Source organism: Boleophthalmus pectinirostris, unplaced genomic scaffold (genome assembly GCF_026225935.1).
Source record: "Boleophthalmus pectinirostris isolate CB_2022bp ecotype Guang Dong unplaced genomic scaffold, ASM2622593v1 HiC_scaffold_6, whole genome shotgun sequence".
NCBI classification, from domain to species: Eukaryota; Metazoa; Chordata; class Actinopteri; order Gobiiformes; family Gobiidae; genus Boleophthalmus; species Boleophthalmus pectinirostris.
In genome coordinates this window covers 14,182,825-14,201,885 of record NW_026571447.1, presented here as the reverse complement: position 1 = coordinate 14,201,885, position 19,061 = coordinate 14,182,825, and positions in this window count along the sequence as shown.

Below are 19,061 nucleotides of genomic sequence, written 5' to 3'. Positions count from 1 at the left end.
ATTCCATCCATCCATCCATTTTCGTCCAGGGCCGGGTCGCAGGGGCAGCAGCCTAAGCACTAAGCACATTATTATATTCCACAACTCCAAACCTCACCAGGAACCGGACAGGCTCTTACACACACTATTGTCAGCTGCATCAACCTTGAGATCTTCTGGAGAGTTCTCAACAGTGATCTCAGTCTGTTCTGGATCAAACACATGCTCCTGGTTCAGACTGGAGCTGACCTCATCTCTCTGCTCCATCTCAAACCAGAACAGGACATGTTCCTCATCCCAGATAAGATCATGGTCAGCAACGCTTGTGTCCACACACAGGTTATTCTCCTCCACAGGCTGAATGAAGTAAACATCATTGTTTCCCATGTCTTCACTGGTTGGGCTGTAAGTCCAGTCAGGTTCCTCAGGTTCTCATGTCCTCAGGAGGACACGTGATGATCCTCATCAGGAGAACTCACATCTCTAATGGTCAGATGGTCAGAAAAGACCCTGATCTCTCAAGTGAAGCTCCAGACGTTTGAGTGACTGCCACGACAGCATAGGCACTTTGGACATATTCACTGTTACTGTTACTCATGTGTTTCATTGTTATAAATGCCTCACTGCCTGTTCAACAGTCAGCCTCTTCTCAGGGTCGACCTGGAGAAGATTTTTAAGAAAATCAAGGAAAACCTCCAGGTCCAAGATAGCTCAAGAGTTTGTCACTCAGGATTTTAACAGTACATGACTCCATCCTTTCTCCTGTTGACTTGATGTAATTGTCCTGTGCCCTTGGCAGAAAAACACCCCCGAAGCATAATGTTTCCACCTCCATGCTTGACTGTGGGGTTGGTATTCTTGGGGTCATAGGCAGCATTTCTCTTCCTTCAAGCATGGCAATTTGAGTTAATGCCAAAGAGCAAAATTTTGGACTCATCTGACCACAGCACCTTCTCCCAATCACTCTCTTAATCATTCAGGTGTTCACTGACAAACTTTAGGCGGGCCTGCACATTTGCCTTTTTAAGCAGAGGGATCTTGCAAGCACTGTGGGATTTTAATCCATTGCAGCGTAAACTGTTACCAATGATTTTCTTGGTGACTGTGGTCTCACCTGCCTTAAGATCATTGGCTGGGTGACTTTTATACAGGTAACTAGTTAAAACAGGGGTCTAATTCAGGTGACAAGTTGACGAGAAGTGTGTAGCTGGTCTGTGAGGCAGAATTCTTAATGGCTGGTAGAGGATGAAATACTTATTTGACACAATGAACTGTAAATCAATTCATATATTTTCTAAAATGCGATTTTCTGGATTCTCTTTTTGAGATCTGTCTATCAGTGTTAAAATAAAGATTATAGACTGTTCATTTCTTTTTCAGTGGGCAAACCTACAAAATCAGCAAGTGCTCGAATACTTATTTCCTCCACTATATATATATATATATATATATATATATATATATATATATATATATATATATATATATATATATATATATATATATATATATATATATATATATATATATATATATATATGCATGCAGGAGGCTGTCAGAAAATGTCTTAATATGTATGTTATCCTGTTTGTGTACACTGGCTGCTAAACTCTAGATTAAAGCAATATGAATCTATGTAACAATAGTTTGGATCTCATAGTTCTCCACCTTCAACAGCAAATAATGACCGTTCAATGTACAGGGATAAGACTGGAGACACTGATTGAATTTTCATTGACTGTGCACAAATCCCCGGTCACTAATCCTCATAATTCCTCCATATTGCTTTGTCATTAACCACTCATTGCCTGGTAAGTACAAATCCTTCCACCTTCCACTACAGCGTCCATGGATAATTGCTGTATCCTCCACTCTGGAGAATCCCCACAGGGACAACAGGCCAGGCAGCAGTCGGCAAACAGCCCTGCTCCTCTGACACTGTAATATGAAGCTGGTGCACACAAGAGCTCACTTGGCAGTAAAGGGGGAGAGAGGGGCCTTGTAGAGGTCTGCCACTGCTGACAGAGCACACACAGTGGCTAATTAGAACAGTGCACCCTCCCAGCGCTGGAGCACTTAAATGTCTGCTCTTTGGAGTTAGAGGATGCACTCTTTAAGGCCTCCCCATTGGAGTTCTATAAGCCAGGCTTTATTAGCAAAATGCAGGGTGTTTACTTTAAACTCAGGCTTTCAAATGCTAATAGACATAAGAGAGAGAGTGGAGCTGCTCCAAAGGAAATGTAAGACTGAAGGATGATAAAGAGTGACAACAGTGATTACAAATGATGCACTTTTCACACTGGTGCATCTGTCCATTTTGCCATCATAGCACCATCTCCTCTGCCTTGAAAAAACTAAACATAAAATTCAAAGTGTTCATTTACTTCCACAGACACTCTATATTGTGTTTACGTAGTGGTTTACACAAAATAGGTCAGAATAAAATTAAGTACAGTGTTACACAACATGTATTGTATATCTACAGTGCTACATGCATTGTACAAAACTCTATTCTGTGTAATCAGCAAAACGGGCACAGTGTGTACCACACTTTCTACTACATACCACTAATACAAAATATAAAAAATGCAACTGTGCCATACATGACTCTGGCCCAAAGGGTGCACTCTAGAAATATCCACTTAATAGTTCATGGTAAAAGATTGCATATTGACATATCTTTCACACTTGTCCTGTTTTGTCCTGGTTTAGCCCAGTCTTAATATAGACCTGGTTGAATCCTGGTCTAGTCCTGGTCTAGGCCAGACTTATTTCTGAGTTTAGTTACAGTTTAATTCCAGTTTTGACTGTGATTCTTCAACTGTTAATGCACCCTTAATGTTTGCAATCTTGGTCATGACAAACTAATTTTAACAACGGGTGCAAAAACTGGTCTTCCAAAAGAAGACATTGCCACCTTATGAAAGATTAAAGCAAAATTAGGAGAGCTTCCTAACCAAGCCGAAATGACACATGTTTCATATCCAGAGTATGAGAGTCGGTGATTGGGGAGGAGACTTTAAAGTGGTTTATCTGTCCCTCAGCTGTCAAGGGTAAAAGTAATGTGTCATTGTGAATGATCCCATATATTATCATACATAAAGAGAAAGCAGCAGTGTGGCCTGGTTCATTAGAGAATACTGTGTCGGCTACAATTAAATCAGATTTACATTCTTGTCAGGTCAAAGCCCTTTATTGACTGTGTGCGTACAGAAGAAGCGCTCACGGCTCTATTTCCCACAGGCTCTTCAAGGGACATCACTGAGAACAATATGGGTTAATTAATCCCCCAGACACTTGTACTGGCCCATGATGACTATTGTCACAGAGATTTATGGAACAGCAGCAGATGAATAGGCAAAGAAAAGGCTCAGATATGGGACCGGCTTCAGCACCAGGGACAGCTCCAGAGCGGGAATCCTCACATAGAGAACAGTTCAGCTTATTAGTTAACCTTAAAGAAATTGAACTATGCATTTGGGATTCCACTGTTAAAACATATCTAGACTTAGATATGGAATTAATAATTACACCATCAACTTGCACTCATGTCTAAATCCTAGTCTATCTCCTGGTATTATTATCTTAGGTCAATTAATATTTTAGCTGTCATAGTCTAATTTAAAAGCCAGTTGAGATATTCACTTAATTCAAAACTGTTTCCCAACCAGGGTTCATGAACACAGGGAATTATAATTTTAACTCTTGACAATTATGTTGTCTTATTTTCTTTCCAGTATATGAGTTTGAAAATATTTTAACATAAGATCTAATTAAAACAAGAAATAATATCCCACACTGCAGTGAAAACATGTTTTATTTTCCTAATTAGAGAATTGCTAATGGGATGTGAGGCAGATATATTGTATTAAATTGTACTTTTATTAGCTTTCAAACATGTTATAACAGTGTAACTTCACCAAAGCTTACTCAGTTGAATTTCAATGGATTCATGCATGTTTGAGTAAGTAAGTCAACGCGTGAATGTTCAGAAAATGTCAGATTTCACCTTTCCCCTATCCCCTGCCCTGTACTTATTAAAAACAGATTCGATTAGATTGTGAGACCTTGGAATTAACAACTTATTTGGATTGTATTACTATTTTATGTTGCCTGTTAAGATGCCAGTTATGTATAAAACTATTCATATACGTACACTGAAATGCTCATAGTATGTTAAAAAGAATAATAATAATTTTAAAAAATCCAGGTCTTATATGTGAGCTTCCAAAAGATCCTGTAGTAATTTTCAGCAATAAAAACACATGAATCTTCTGCTTGCCACGCTGACTTGCCACTATGAAGAGACAGGTCTTATCAGTGCATTTTTGAACAGAAAGGCAATGAACCCATTTCTGGACTCAAAATACATCAAAACAAAACATCAAAACATAAAAAATCCACACCCCAGTATCAGTTACAAGCCTTTACTTTACTCCATACAGTCAGGCCGTAGCCATATTGATGTGTTAAACGGATTAGCTAGGTGCGGATTGTGCGTTTGATGTTTCCAGCTCCACATAGATAACATCACGTGAACAGATCAGGCAAAGATAGAGCAGGCGAGGCGAGGAGCTGACTGCTGTAACTCGATATATGCAAATGTCACTCAGGCAAAGTTCACTTGTTCTGATTCCCCGTGTACAAGAGTGTGATTAAGGCCGGGTTCAGCAGTGTACATTGATTGAGTGAGAGCGTTGCCCGGTGACCCTTACAGTTTCTCGCCATCCACACAGTGATTTCTGGAGTGAGGGCTGATGGAGAAATGTAAATGATAAACTACGGCAGGTGCATTGTGTCAAAATTAGTGCAAAGTAAGACGAAATGTGTGTATTGCTTGTGGTTCTATAGATTTTAAAAGGTGCATATAATTTTTTTTAAAAGGTGCATTGTGCAACTTTTATGTTGGAAGGTTTGCCATTTCCTAGTCTCCATGGAGATGTTACTGCTTTGGCTGGAATGTTCCATGGTATGACATGAAATAAATCTATCTAGCATTCATTACGAGTGTTTCTAATGCTCAAAAATACAATAATTCCTTCTGTGAATAGGGATGACTCTCCACAAAATGAACTGTAATGTGGCATAATGCTGTAAACTGCTTGTCTCCCTTGTGATATATAGGTTTAATCTATACTGTGGAACATTCTAGACAAAGCAATAGCATTTCCATGGAGACATCAGGCGGCAAAACACAACTCCAGGTATGTTTTTGATGAGGTAACAACATTCTAAAATGGCTAAAAGGTCACAAGAGTCAATTATGTGTAATAGAGGATCTTTAAACTGACATTGTGAGAGCTCAAAAACTAGTTACTATGCTTGAATCATTCTTAATTTGTTCATTATGAATTAAGTATTTCTTCATGCATTTCTAAGACTAATTAGGTGTATTTATTATAAAATGCCACCAAAAATGCAGCTATATTACACACGCAAGATATTTTCGACTTAATGGCTGAAAGCGCTTGAAATATGTCTCAGCTTAAACTCAAAACTTCAGACTCGGGATTTGTCCCCAAATTTCAACATTGGGACTCAGGAGTTCATAAAAAAGAGGTCCAGACTCAGCTAGAATTATAAAGAAGCAATACCATGTTGAGTTGCTTATAAATAATATGTTATGATGCTCATCAAAGTCAAACATTAAACTAGAATTTCATCATAAATTAGTTACTTTTACATTTCAAAATTTCTAAACCAGATTTTATTAAAGGAAATGTAATAAATCATTTGCAAATAGTAGAAGCCCATGCAAACTTTAATTGTCATAGATACTCATCAGCCTATTCCTAATCTTCCATTTGAAATTGCTGTGAGATCTTTGCCGATTAGAAAATCCTGCAGAACAAAACGGCGATCCTGTGTGTTAGATTAGAACACCCCAGCTAAAACAAAATTATCACTTGAACGATTCCGGAAAAATCTCTGTTTTTTCTGACAAGCATTGTGGTTACATTTGCAATTTATCTTTTAATAATAGAAGTTTGCCTATTAAACATGTCCAGGAGAATTGACAAAAAAAAAAAAAAAAAAAAGCTGAAATAGGCCTATGAAATGACAAATACAACAATCACATTTATTTCAGAACATGCTTGTACAGGTCTAAAATAGGTTAGCTGTTTTTAAGCAGAATATTTTGCTGTTTGTGAAGGAAATTTCTTACAATTTTAAATAGCAATTCCAATGAATTTATGATTAAAGGCCCTGTACCCGATATATCTGAGCAAATTTTGTCTTTCCCTAATACAAGTATATTGTATAAACAGCTCTTGAGGTCAAAATAAGTCAGCTCTGTACTGTCTGCGTCCGATTATAAAGCGATTTTTGTTTGATAACCAGGAAGTGCATGGTTAGCAAGTTAGCATTACCACTTTGACCTCTGAAAGCTGCAAAAATCACTTGCGATGAATAAATAGGATGCACAGTATATGTATAATGTAAGTGAGGAATAACTTTGGACCACTGCAGACCAATTCTATATTTAGTTTTTAACACAGTAAAAATCAGACACACCCCTTTCAACCTTGCAGCTCCTATTACCGCCATTTAACATCACATTTCTTTTCTTGGTGTCTGTATTCTTGGTATTGTTGTGAGAATCTGTTCATGCTTGCTTTGTGTTGGTCAGAAGTGGCAGTCCAATCATGCTCCCGTTGTGGTGTGACAGAGGGGACGGGGCCCTCTTGAATCTGTGGGGGCCCGGTCGATGTCTGCTGTGAGCTGGTCTTCACACTCATCTGCTGTGCTGATGGACAGACATACACTATCGATCCCACAAGAGACAAGTTCCACACCGCCGCCTCAAAACACAAATACTGTGCACAGGATGTATGTGTGAGGGACAGAGGAGAGAAAGAGAGGACCACAACAACTGAAGTTTCCTGTCAAAACTATACTGCTAAAAGTGGAAATATTACACTGGAATGATGTTTATTAGGTTTTAGCCATGGTGTTACCACATAGTTAACTTACTCAAAGTTGTATTTTGATTGATGCACGCATATCTGAGTAACTGAGTATTGTCCTGCGTTTGAGGCTTGAGGTTAAACATAAAAAATGTCATTTAGACACTTGGCAACAATTTGCAACAACCTGTCATGGTGAAATACAGTTCTGCACTTTTGAACAGAAAGTCAATGAACCTGTTTCTTAATTAGATCAAAATTGTGTTTTACAAAATATAAAACCGAATGTAGCCTACAAATGTTATAGCTTAGTACTAAATATGAGAAAATGTCAACTATTGTGTACAGTCTATTGTTTTTAGCACCCAACTGCTAACTTTAGGCAGAAGTGATTGTGCCCCTGTCACACGTTCGTCTTTAAACATGTGAAAAAAATGATTGCTCAAACACAATAATTTTAAAAACTTTTTTAGTCACACCACAGCCCAAAAACAGTTCAAATAGTGCAGTATTCACAGTGCAGGATGGCAGACAAAAATAAATAAAGTACTTACAACAGGACTTGTGTCCAAATCCATCGTCAGGCCAAACACAGACCCCAGAATGCACAGAGCTCACATTAAATACACCTTAACCCCTCCCTCTGGGCAAACCAATTAACAAATCATTGGGTTTTTAGGGTCAACTTAAAACTGTACTCATAAACAACGGGAATAAATACACAAATTATTAATAATGGTTTAGTCTGTGGTCACATGATGTCCAAAAGCGCGGCATTAAGCGCTATTTACGGCGCGACCAGGAACTGCTTCGGTTTGGCCCCTGAACCCCAGAGCAGCATGAAGACGGCAGCAGGTAAGGACCGAGTGTGCACCGTCGAACACAGCAGCGGGAGAACAGGGTCCAGGCAGCGGGGAGGCAGACTGTAGGAGTTCAGACCCGCGGGACACACGTGCGGGCCTGCGGAACAGTTTACCGGAGCTAGTCCGCGAGAACGAGGAGAGCGCGCGTCTGCTTTTCCGGCTGCGAGAATTTTAAGAGGCTTTTTAACTTTACACATTATTCCGTGCATCTCTTAAAAAAAAAAAAAAACGACCTCTTGTATCACAGTCGGGACTCAAAATAAAGACAGGATCACGCAGTCTTAAGTAAGAGGCTAACCACTCTGCCAGTATGCACAAAGAATCATATGGTCATTTTGTTAACATTAAAACTCTGCTTCTGTTTCATAATGATACACTGGCCTCACAGCAAGAAGGTGCCGAGTTTGATTGCCTGACAAGTCTGGTCTTCCTGTGTGGTGTTCAGTTTTCAGCTTTGGTGAGTTTCTTTTGGGGGCACCAGTTTCTTCCATCACCCTAAAAAACTAGCACAACAGCTAGGTTAAAGGGGTATTATGCAAAATTCACTTTTGGAAGCTTTCTATAATGTTATGGCGCTGTTCCCTCATCAAAAACATACCTGAAGAGGGTGTATGTTTTAGTAATTTAGTGATCTCTCCCTGCCCTTGTCCGAATGGTTAGCTGTATGATCCTATTAGCCCATAAAGATACATCATCCACGCTCCTACACAACAATTCATCACATACACAAAAGCATGATCCAAAACAATACGTCTCAACCTGAGAAACCTGTGTATTGTGCATTAGTTTCATTAGCAAAATGCATGCCAATTGTAATGTGATGACACTCTGAAGGGGGAGTGAATTAGCACAGAGAGAAAAACAAAGGCACGAGAGACTTGGTATCAAAAATTAAAGTGAAAAGTTATAAAATATGTTAATATGTTGTTTTCTGTGGATATAGCATTTTCAAAACCATAAAAAGAAACATGTTGATGTAAATATTGTATGTGTTAGCAGCATAGACTGTATAAAAAAGTGGACTAAGCGAGTATGATGTGAGCGCTTTGTGTTGCATTTTTTGTATGAAAAGCGCTCTATAAATAAAGTTTGATTGATTGTTGTCACCCATAGCGTTCACCGCCACTCAAATGAAGCTCCCGATGTTAACAGTTATAGGAGCAAATTTCGTGTCAGACTCCATATTATTAATAGGATTTTTTTTGATGGACAAAATAGCGAAAAAACCCCCAAAACAAAACACCAGGATCATGTAAAGGGGGTTAATATGAACATAAGGATGAGGTTCACTGCAGTAGTTACAGAGAGAGGGGTGACAATATGCCAATGCAAGTCAATGGGAGCCAGAGTCAGAAGGAGCCGGAAGAGCCCATATGCGAAATTCCTATTTGGAGAGCGTTAGCTACGTCCATTTATATATACAGTCTATGAGTAGCAGTTAGTGTCCTTCCCCATTGAAGTGTAATACCTACTCTTTAATCCTTTCACTAGGTTTGGCCAGGACTACCTAGCTAAACTGAAGGATGGGACAAATACAGAGGACAACTGAATACACACTTTCTTGTACACGCCGCTCCAGAGACAACTACAGTTCCAAACACGCTACATTGATCTACAACAAACTAAACCACTGCAGGGCATAGAGGGCCTTAGCACTACCATCAGCATTCAATTCCTCCTTTTCCAATTCTCAATCAGATTTGCGCTCCCCGGCTGCGTTTGAGCTGCTGTAAGCACGCTACGGCTTTACCAGGCATTATTTTTGAATTCCTTATCATATATAGCTCAAAGGATAATCCGCCACATCCACAAATACCATGGTGTGACTTTATCTTGCGGGGCTAATAAACATGTGTTGATGATTGCGAAAAAGCTGTAGCCATAGAGTGAATGTAATCGACTAACTCAAGCTGAGACATTTATGCAGGAGAGCGCGTGCACTTTGTAACATAATTAAAAGTTGTCCAGGACTGGGGACCGCCGCGGGGTGCAATTACTCATAACTGCCAATGTGATAACACGGAAGTCTGCGGATCTGGTATTGTGCACTAATTCAAAATGTTTCAAATTAGGGAGAGGTTTTTTTCATAGGTTGGGGTGTGTATGTGTGAGTGTGTGTGTGTGGCAGGATAAATTAACAAAACAAGATTCAACTAAAAATTCAAAACACGTTTGTGGAGTTTGTCTATGAAGTGTGTGAGTTTAAAAAACGCACTTAAAATGTTGACCTTTATGTAAACACTGAAGCAGGCTATACGCTGCTGTCATTGAACTGCCCTCTAACTTTTTTTAACATAATAAAGTGCAGCAAAAATGTATTGGCGCACATAGAAATCACTATCATACATACTGAAAGAAATAGTAAAGCTTTAAACCTACACTAACCAGCATATGGGTTTTGTTTCACTCTTTGTTTTCACTGTCATCAGCCATGTTTCATGATTAAAATATTTTCATGTGAAATTTTGCTGGTTAAAAATGACTGCTATTCATATTTCCAATTTTTTTGTGTGACTTAGACTGGATGATCCGGCCATGTTGTGTTCTCACATATAACCACGAGATGCCCTGTGCCAGCTTTGGTGTGACAAAAGAAGACCAGAGAGCACAGGTAAGACTGAACAATGACCAGGAACATTGGTCCTGTACTGGTGAGAAAATAAATTCTGGTGGAGAGTCCGTCAATTGCTTTTCTCCATGGAGATGTTATTGCTTTGTCTGGAATGTTTCACAGTATGGTAATAAACCTTTCTATCTTCATGGAGAACAAACCAGACCAAGTTACAGGATAAGCCCGCTCACACTCCGAATGCCTCTTTTTCTAGATATTACCTGTAATTGAATAAATGTAATGTAGACCTGTTTAAAGTAAAAGGTGAAACATTCCAGGCAGAGCAATGGCATATCCATAGAAACAAGACTTACCCCCAAGTTTACACAACTTTTTCTGTCTGTCTTCTTTCCTTAAAAAGTACACCCTGGTAGAGTCTGTCTCCTGCTTGTCTCCATGGAAATTTTCCCCACAAGTTACAGGTAAGATAGGTCGAGTGGTGACCACAATCTAAGACGTGTTTTCTAATATCTGTCTGTTTCTCTCTCTCTCTTTTATCAACATAATAATCAACACATTAATAAATGGTTTTGGAGTGCCACCTTAATACACCATCAACCCGCCCAAGCAAAATAATTACTCAAACTTAAGCCACTGCATCATTTGAAGAAAGATATGTAAATACTTCGACAATCAAAGCAGTGACACCACATAAAACCACCTTTTGTCTGAAATTATCTGACAAGCTTGTCCATCCAACTTTAAAGCCAAATCAGTGAGGATAATCACACACAAACTCCTGCTTAAGCCTGAATGCCTGAAAAGACCTGTGCCAACTCCTGTGCTTTCATCATACCTTATTTATGCTGCTGCAGATTTTTAATGGCCCATTGATTTTTTTGCCAAGGAAAACAAGGTGGAAATGCACGCCGAAACCATTTATAATGTAGTTTGGGGCCACTAAGCATGTCCGCACTGGATACTGCTGCATATAATTAATTTCTCATTGTTTGCGTTAGACAGGGTCGCCAAGGTTAATTGAGTCTTGCTTCAAAATTCTGGCTGGGGGCCATATTGTGCAGTCCTTACAGTATATTCGTTTTAATTAATGTAAAAGGAAGTAAGCAAGCGGGCAGCCAAGCCAAGTCTAATGATGGGCAAATGCAACAACAACAACAACAAAGCTCGGATAGTGGCTAATAGTGCACTAGCTAGGGTCTTTACTGTCACCCATAGATAGCCCACTTGAGCTAGAAGTCTGTGGAAAGACGATAACCACCAAAACAAAGTACGTTCTCGGGAAGATTTGCCGTGCCACAACTCTGCGCCCTCCGAAGAATGCTACACTAACCCTCTGTGGATAATAAATACTTTACTCTTGGCCTTTGGAATGACTGCCGACTTAAAACCAATAATTACTTGCATGAAAACTCCAGATGGCGAGAGCTCATTTTAGTGCAATACAGAAAAAGCTAAAACACTCCACTCTGTAGCTGTCAGGAAAAACAACATTAAAGAAAACTTAGCTGTTCTTCAGCAGTTTCATTTTAGACATACTAGGGCCATTTCTTCCTTGTTATCCCTTTACCCCATATTTAAAGGGTTGGTATTTTACTTCTATGTGGTATTACCTGCTGACATAACATATTTGAATCACCATGAAACATTTTATTGTTTTGAAAATGCTTTATTTGCTGAAAACAGCATATTAACGTGTTTTATAAGTTTTACTTTTGTTTTTGATGCTCTACCCTCCCTTTGCTCGCCATGCCAAGTCACTCCCTTCAGAGCACACAATCTAAACTACTACACATCGCATCAGGTTTGTCAAGTTGTTGTGCACAGCTTTTTTACATGTTTTTGTATATTTATGGTGAGTTGTCGCTTGTATGTTAAGGAGGATTTGAATAGGGCCCGGCAGAGATTGCTAAATTACTCAAGCATGCAAGGATGACATCTTATAGCATGCTTTTGATAAGGGGACAACCAGAAAGCAAAATTTTGCATAATGCCCCCTCTTAAAAGACTATTGTTTAGGGTAATGTTATTTTGATTTATCCATTAATAATGAAAAATAACAATATTGAAATGCCTTCTCCCATAACATTACACCAGTGTGGAATACGGGTATCAAAAAATTGCATAGATTTTCCTATTGATTAAATTGTACTTTGCCATAAATCATCCAAAAGGTGATTTCACAAATGTTGAATCTGATCTATATCTGATCTGACTAAAACAAGAACTCACTGTATTAAAACAAAAAATTAGCAATATTCGTTTTGGCTGGCCCCCTTCTATATAACAAAATTGAGTGGCTTTTAGAATGAAAGAAAGAAACACAGAAATCGATAAAAAAATGTAGTTCCACCATTAGCACAGACCTCTGATAAGGTGCTGGCTGTATCTCACAATTGTAAAGCCTATATCATGATAAGAGATTATCAAGTACAAGACTATGAAGGCAATGTGTCACTTTATAAAATGAACTGTATGAAACTAAAAGTCAGAGGTCCCTTTATTAGTCTGTCTAAATCTCCAAAGCTCAAAATTCTCTGTCCCACATTGTGATGTCATGAAGTGATAGTTTACAGCTGCCTTTTACCTTGAGTTTAGAAGAGATTGGCAATTCCAGATCTGAAATCATCTGAATGATTTTAGTGGAGGTGTAAGGAGTTCCTGTATTAGCACATTACATCACAAGGTGGAACAATAGTTTCAGTTTGAGCGTAAATATGCAGGGTTTGTGGGTTAAACAAGTGTGAAGGAATCAACGCACAACTCCAGGTATGTTTGTGAGGAGGAAACTACATTATAACACAGAAACATAGATCCAAAAATGGTGTCATATGGGCGCTTTAAGAAGAATGCATTTTCAAGACTTTGCTGACCGTGTATTTTATCTAGTTGTCATTTTTGCAGTATATAGGTAGACTTACAGTAGCCATGGTGGAGTGAGCTTTATTTGGTAGGCATGAGTCACACTTCTGTTCTAGCCCTGAGGCAGCTGACAGTAGTACACACTCAACTCTTAACCCTCAGCCTGGAAATGCATAACCAATGTGCTGTGCATTATTGAATGACTGCAGTGATGTGGTGAAACACTGAACAGTGTTTCTTAGAATGCAAAGAATCAGCACACAATTTATTTATTTATTTTAGTCTAAGAATTTTTTTTAAAGGGTGCATATTATGCTAGTTTCTTATCTGTTTTAATATTGTTTCCTCATCACATAGTTGTGTTTTGCTTCATTCACACATGTTTAACACACAAACTCATCATATTTAGGCTGTGTTCCACCTTGTGATGTCATGTGGTACACATTTCACTTTGTTTTTAAACTCCATACACCTTCACTAGAATCATGTGGATGATTTAAACCCTGACATTTCTAATCTGAATTTAATGTAAAAGGGAGTTGTTAACTTTTGTATTCTGAGTTTTGAAAATGTAGATTAAGTCATGTCTCCCATTCCACCCTCAATCACCTCCATATACTGTTGATTTTATTGGAAAGCACTGTTGGCACATTGAGTGTTGAAAAGTTGAAAAAATAAAGACTGAGCAGACTATTATGCAAAAATTTACTTAAATATATTACCTTTTTCAATCTTTAAGTTGTTTCTCATGAAATCATATGGATTGTGTTTCTCCATGTTTGTCAACCCTGTTTATTAGTCTCTTGTCTAGATTAAGCTCAAAATGCTACACTTTCCACCTTATGTTTATTGAAGCATTAGTTTCAATTTCAAATTGTTTTTAAAAAAATTTAAAAAAGTTTATTTATTTCATTTATATATTTATACATTAAGTGCATAACAAACACATAGAATTAAATGGAGCAAGGAGAAAGGTAAAAAGTTTTTCTTTTTTTTTCCAGACAATGCATCAACACTAAAGTGCTTTCAAAAATTTTTCAGTATTATTTAAGTTGGTCACAATTAACACAATTTAAAGTCCACTTTTTCAGTAAGGTTGGCCCCCAAATGCCTAATATTATTGTAGTGAAGGTGTATGGAGTTTGAAAAACAGTGGAGTACTTCCTATTTTACAAAATCACGACATTACACAAGAAAACGTGGAGTGCTTTTCTGTGAAATTGTTTTAGCAATGGAGAACAGAGGGAAGAACTCAAATATCAGGTAGTTTGTGAGAACTGTTCCAAAAGTGTTTTTAATCCCTGTGCTTTGTGACTATTTTTTTCTTGAATGAACACAAAACCACATCAATTCAGGTGACCAGTGTTTTATTGAAACAGGAGAAACTTTGTCATGGAGATGGTTAGCCTCTACTTAAGACTGCGTGATCCTGTCTTTATTTGAGTCCCGACTGTGATACAAGAGGTCGTTTTTTTTTTTTTTAAGAGATGCACGGAATAATGTGTAAAGTTAAAAAGCCTCTTAAAATTCTCGCAGCCGGAAAAGCAGACGCGCGCTCTCCTCGTTCTCGCGGACTAGCTCCGGTAAACTGTTCCGCAGGCCCGCACGTGTGTCCGCGGGTCTGAACTCCTACAGTCTGCCTCCCCGCTGCCTGACCCTGTTCTCCCGCTGCTGTGTTCGAGGTGCACACTCGGTCCTTACCTGCTGCCGTCTTCATGCTCTCTGGGGTTCAGGGCCAAACCGAAGCAGTTCCTGGTCGCGCCGTAAATAGCGCTTAATGCCGCGCTTTTGGACATCATGTGACCACAGACTAAACCATTATTAATAATTTGTGTATTTATTCCCGTTGTTTATGAGTACAGTTTTAAATTGCCCCCAAAAACCCAATGATTTGTTAATTGGTTTGCCCAGAGGGAGGGGTTAAGGTGTATTTAATGTGAGCTCTGTGCATTCTGGGGTCTGTGTTTGGCCTGACGATGGATTTGGACACAAGTCCTGTTGTAAGTACTTTATTTATTTTTGTCTGCCATCCTGCACTGTGAATACTGCACTATTTGAACTGTTTTTGGGCTGTGGTGTGACAAAAAAAGTTTTAAAAATGATTGTGTTTGAGCAATCATTTTTTTCACATGTTTAAAGACGAACGTGTGACAGGGGCACAATCACTTCTGCCTAAAGTTAGCAGTTGGGTGCTAAAAACAATAGACTGTACACAATAGTTTGACATTTTCTCATATTTAGTACTAAGCTATAACATTTGTAGGCTACATTCGGTTTTATATTTTGTAAAACACAATTTTGATGTAATTAAGAAACAGGTTCATTGACTTTCTGTTCAAAAGTGCAGAACTGTATTTCACCATGACAGGTTGTTGCAAATTGTTGTCTAAATGACATTTTTAACGTTTAACCTCAAGCCTCAAACGCAGGACAATACTCAGTTACTCAGATATGCATGCATCAATCAATATACAACTTTGAGTAAGTTAACTATGTGGTAACACCATGGCTAAAACCTAATAAACATCATTCCAGTGTAATATTTCCACTTTTAGCAGTATAGTTTTGACAGGAAACTTCAGTTGTTGTGGTCCTCTCTTTCTCTCCTCTGTCCCTCACACATACATCCTGTGCACAGTATTTGTGTTTTGAGGCGGTGGTGTGGAACTTGTCTCTTGTGGGATCGATAGTGTATGTCTGTCCATCAGCACAGCAGATGAGTGTGAAGACCAGCTCACAGCAGACATCGACCGGGCCCCCACAGATTCAAGAGGGCCCCGTCCCCTCTGTCACACCACAACGGGAGCATGATTGGACTGCCACTTCTGACCAACACAAAGCAAGCATGAACAGATTCTCACAACAATACCAAGAATACAGACACCAAGAAAAGAATGTGATGTTAAATGGCGGTAATAGGAGCTGCAAGGTTGAAAGGGGTGTGTCTGATTTTTACTGTGTTAAAAACTAAATATAGAATTGGTCTGCAGTGGTCCAAAGTTATTCCTCACTTACATTATACATATACTGTGCATCCTATTTATTCATCGCAAGTGATTTTTGCAGCTTTCAGAGGTCAAAGTGGTAAAGCTAACTTGCTAACCATGCACTTCCTGGTTATCAAACTAAAATCGCTTTATAATCGGACGCAGACAGTACAGAGCTGACTTATTTTGACCTCAAGAGCTGTTTATACAATATACTTGTATTAGGGAAAGACATTTGCTCAGATATATCGGGTACAGGGCCTTAATCATAAATTCATTGAATTGCTATTTAAAATTGTAAGAAATTTCCTTCACAAACAGCAAAATTTTGCTTAAAAAACAGCTAACCTAGTTTGTGTACAAAGCCTCTCAATTGCTTTTTTTTTTTTTTTTTGCACCAAATTTTTTTTTTTTGCTTGGCAAGTTTTCAATTTGACTTAACCTAGCAACTGTGTTGACTAATGTTTAAAATGTTTTTCTTTTGCAATTTCATCACATTTTCAATGGCTGTACAAACTGTGTATGAGTCTTATTAAATTGTTGAAGGGAGATGTTCGATTTGGGCCATTGTGTGGTCTAGTGGCAGACTTCTTTATGTTTCTCTTGAGGAGCAGCGAGGAATCGATGTCATAAACGCTCTTATTTTTGGAGGCTCAATTCAAGCGGTCTTTTTTTTTTTTTGCTGCAAGTAATTATGAACAATCTTGGATCTTTGGATTGTGCGTTTTCCTCAGACAATCGGAGGTGTATAAGCAAGCTCGCCAAGTGTTGAAAAAATTGATTCTTTCTTTCAAAAACACTCAAAATGTTCTGGTCAATCGTGAAAGTACATTTCTTGTGAGTTGTCGATGTGCTTGCTGTTTACAATGGGGAGACAGATAGTGAAGTTTTGGTAAGCGGCTGGAAAAAGTAAGAAATATAAATAAATTGGCGTGAACTACTTAAAACTGTCAGCTTCAGTGAATATAGATTATTATGAAACAGAGAAGTTTGGGAGTGGGATTGTCTTGACTGCACAATGCATGAAAAGCCTGAAAAGTGAAATTATCCAAACACAGTAAAGGATGACTGTTATTCAATCTATTCACAGGCTTTAGATTGGGCATAGCAATAGAGAATGTGCCTATATTCTGCAATCACATGGAATACACACTATATTGTTATAGTTAGACCTTTTTTCAATACTTTTAGACTCACATTTGGAGGAGCTGTTTAGATAATGCAATATGTGATGAAATAGGTTTATGTTCAAATATTGTATTAGGTTAGCTGAGAGACAAGAAATGACACTGCACTACTCCTCTCGCTCAGCTAAATAATAAGAAATAAAGTATGTCATGTCATTACGAATTTGCCAATACAAGGCATATCTTGATACATGGGCCACAATAAAATACAATGCGCCTTCGATTCAGTATGATTCGATACGATATATTTCAAAGCAGTTCAATATGGTTCAATAAAATATAAAGGCTAAAAGACTGTGATGCTATGCAAAGTTAATATGAAAAATACAATTTTAATCATCAAAACAGTGAATAAGCAAGTTTCCGTTCTCCAAAGAAGCAAAAAAATAATAAAAAATTAGTAGAATTTACCAAAATATACTCCTACGCCCACAATATCGATACTGTATCATCAATCATTAAACTGTACAGTCTATCGATATTTTTGCACATCCCTAGATGTATCAAAATATTGTACTTAACAAGTATCATTACTTCAAAATTATATTTACAAGTAGAGGCACAATAGTCCCAGATGATATTTACAAAAACATGTCACAAGTTAGATTAACTGACTGCATGTAAACATCTGGATGTAACATCTGATTTATAATTTGAAAAATCATGTATAGCAAAATCTGGTGTTTTCAAAAGATAAACCATAAAAAGAAAAAACCTAAATCATATCTGAATGGATGGGTCAAGAAACAGAAAAATTTAAATATTTTTTATTACATGTTTATAGTGGAAAGGCCGACACTTTTACTCAAGTTGGAGTGCTGTTACGCAGAAAAATATCTTATTCAAGTAGGTGTAAAATTATAGTGTTTGGAAAATATTTTTAAACATTTACTGAAGTTACTCAATGTGTCTGAGCAAACTAAGCACCTCTGGTCATTTTTATTTAACTTTTAACAGTGAAAATCTCAAACATACAGACAGATGGGCATTCTGACTGTGAGCGGGATTGCCTCACCACAGATCTGACCTGTAACTTGGTCTGCTTTAGTCTCCATGAAGACAGAAAGCTTTAATACCATACTGTGAAACATTCCAGACAAAGCTGGCTATAGGCTATATACTATAACATACATTTGAAATAGAAATTTTCTTTTTCGAGCATAGTGATATTTTCTCCTTAACATATGAATTTAAATTCTAAATATTAATAGATTATTATTTTTGCATATTTTGTATAATTGTATAATTTTCCACATTACACTAGCTCCTCGCTGCTCTGTGTCTCCAGTCTCACACACAAACACATACAAACACACACAAACACACATACAGGTGATGAGGAGCACAGACCAGCCTCTCTCCATAGAGGGCAGCCACACTCCCAGACTGTCTTGTTTGCTGGTGCTGTGTACATTTTGTATTTGAAAGAGCAGCAAGTCAATGAATCTGGATAATGCGAGCGGCCGGCCACATAACTCATGTTGATGGTCCTTACATTGTGCCAAAGGGCCATAACTCTGCTGGGGGAGACATGAATATGCAGGGAGGCCGGGTCTGGCTCTCTCCCGTCTGTGGCCTGCCCCCCTCCCTCCATCTCTCCCTCTCTCCCTCCATCTCTCCCCCTCTCAGCCCTCTCAGCCCTCTCCCCCCTGACACCAAACAGAAAAATAAAACCAATGAGGCGCAGCGCATTCTCATCAACGCCT